This window comes from Marmota marmota, unplaced genomic scaffold (genome assembly GCF_001458135.2).
Source record: "Marmota marmota marmota unplaced genomic scaffold, marMar, whole genome shotgun sequence".
Taxonomy (NCBI): domain Eukaryota; kingdom Metazoa; phylum Chordata; class Mammalia; order Rodentia; family Sciuridae; genus Marmota; species Marmota marmota.
The window spans coordinates 7,743,015-7,746,046 of record NW_026000019.1 but is presented as its reverse complement, the minus strand read 5'-3'; positions in this window follow the sequence as shown (position 1 = coordinate 7,746,046).

The following is a 3,032-nucleotide window of genomic DNA, read 5'->3' as shown; positions in this document are numbered from 1 at the left end:
TATTTTTTTCTCAGTATTCTTTTCTTATTATCATGTTGTAGCTCCAGTTATTTTTCTTCTCCTTTTAAAACCTATTATCATTGTGACTTTCAAATCTAGCCATTCATACTAACAAATTAATATTTAATTTTGCTTTAGTTATTGTAACTCTAAGGGAAAATAAAAAAGAATGACTTAAACATAGCAATAGATTTTCTTAATCTGGCAAAGTTCCTTGGAGTTGATTGTACTTCTTGATGTAATATTTGTCTTTTTCTGTGCAACCATTTTTAATTTAAAATACCTTTATTGAATTATATTTATTATACCAAAGCTGCAGATATTTAACATGTACAATTGTAAGAGATTGGATACCTACATACACATCTGTGAAACCATCATCATAATTAAAGAAATATCCATCACCTCTAAAACTTTCTGTGTGTGTTTTTTTTAAATGAGACCACTTAACATGAATCTACTTTTTCAACAAACGTTAAAGTGTACAATGTCATGGGATAAATACTACAGTAGTTAACTCAAATGCGGGTTTCAAGTTTAATGACATAATGGAAACTATGCCCACTGAATAACCTCTTCCCATTTCCTTCTGCCCACAGTCCCTGGAAACCACCAATATATTCTCTGTGAATAAAGATATAAGCATGGGACCTAAAATGTTAAACTTTTAGAGTAAAGCATCAGGAAAAAAAGCTTCTTCATATATGCCTTGGCAGTTATTTCCTGATGTGACTCAGAAGCATAAATAATAGAAGCAGAGATTGACAAGTAGAACTACTTCAAAACTAAAAGCTTCTGCTCAGCAATGGAAACATTCAACACAATGAAAGACCACCTACGGGATAGGAGGAAATATTTGCAAACATCTACATGGTAAGAGGATAATATCCAAAATATTTAAGAAACTTGTACAATTGGATAGCCAAAAATAAATATCCTGATTTTAAAAATGGGCAAATTACTTGAGTGGAAATTTTCACAGAGAATACACAGAAATGCCCAACAGGTATATAAGAAATGGTCATCCCACTAGTCATCAGAGAAATATCAGTCAGAATCGCTTTGCACTAGTAAGATGACTGTTATCCAAATATTGGCAGGGATGTGGAAAAATTTATATTGTTGGTGGGAACACAAAATAAATAATGTAACAGCTATGGAAAATAGTGTGAATATTTGTCAAAAGAATTGAAAATAGAATAGCTATGTGATTCAGCTAGCCCACTTCTGGGTAGATATCAAAAAAATTTTATGTTAGGATCTCAAAAAAATCTGTGCACTCACATTTCTTGCAAATTTATTCATAAAAGACAAGATATGAAAAAACTCAAATGCTAACCAGAAGATTATATTGTATATATTAGTGGACAAAGAACAAAATGTAGTATATTTACTTTATGAAATATAATTCAGCCATAAAAAAGAAGGAACTCCTCTGTTTGTAATGACATGGATGAATCAGAAGGATGTTATGCTAAGGGAAATATGTGAGACACAAATTGCATACAAAAACATATTACAATGATAGTGCTACATAATCAGGTAGGGTTCAGCGCATGGATGAAAGGTTGGTTCAACATGAAGACATCAATAAATATAATTCATCACATTAGGGCACTTAAAGACAAGAATCACATGATTATCTCAATAGATGTAGAAATAGCATTTGATAATACTCAACAATCACTCATGTTTAAAACCCTAGAAAAACTAGGGATAGTAGGCACATACCTCAAAATTGTAAAAGCCATCTATGCTAACCCTAAGGCCAACATCATTCTAAATGGAGAAAAATTGAAAGCATTCCCTCTAAAAACTGGAAAAAGACAGGGATGCCCTCTTTCACCACTTATTCAACATAGTTCTAGAAACTCAAGCCAGAACAATTAGACAGAAGATAGAAAGGGATATGAATAGGAAAAGAAGAACTCAAACTATTCCTATTTGCTGATGACATGATTCTATATTTGGAGGACCCAAAAAACTGCATCAAAAAACTTCTAGAACTCATAAATGAATTCAGAAAAATAGGAGGATAAAATTAATACCCATAAATCAATTGTGCTCCTATACATCAGTGATGAATCAACTAAAAGGGAAATTAGAAACATTATCCTGTTCACAATAGGTCTCAAAAAATTGGGAGAATTAATCTAACAAAAGAGGTTAAAAAACCCTCTATGATGAAAACTAGAGAACACTAAAGAAAGAAATTGAAGAAGGAAACACCTCCCATGTTCTTGGAGGGGCAGAATTAATATTGTCAAAATGGCCACACTACTGAAAGCACTATACAAATCTATTAATTGCAATTATGTTCTTCATAGAAATAGAAAAATGAATCATGAAATTCACTTGGAAAAATAAGAGGTCAAGAATAGCCAAAGCAATTCTCAGCAAGAAAAGTGAAGTAGGAGGCATCACAATATTAGACCTTAAATTATACTACAGAACTAACAAAAATGGCATGGTATTGGCACCTAAAGAGACAAGAAGACCAATGGTACAGAACAGAAGACACAGAGACAAAACCACATAAATACTTATACTAGACAAAGGTGCCATAAACATACATTGAAGAAAAGATAGACTCTCAGCAAATGGTGCTGGAAAAACTGGAAATCTATATGTAATAGAATGAAAGTTAACCCCTATCTCTCACCCCACACAAAACTCAACTCAAAGTGGGTCAAGGATCCAGGCAGTAGACCAGAGACCCTGTGCCTACTAGAATCAAATGTCAGCCCAAACCTCCACCATGCTGGCTGAGGAACAAGATTCCTCAACAAGACTTTTAAAGTGTGAGAAATAAAATCAAGAATTAATAAAGGGGATGGTATCAAACTACAGAGTTTCTTCACAGCAAGGTGCATTTCTATAGATTCTTTTCCCAAATAACCAAGAACATTAACAGAGAGCCTACATAATGGGAGAAAAATCTTTTCCACCTACACCTCAGAAATGGCGTTAATCTCCAGGATATAGAAAGAACTCAAAAAACATAACACTTCTGCCAACTGCCCCCCCCCCCC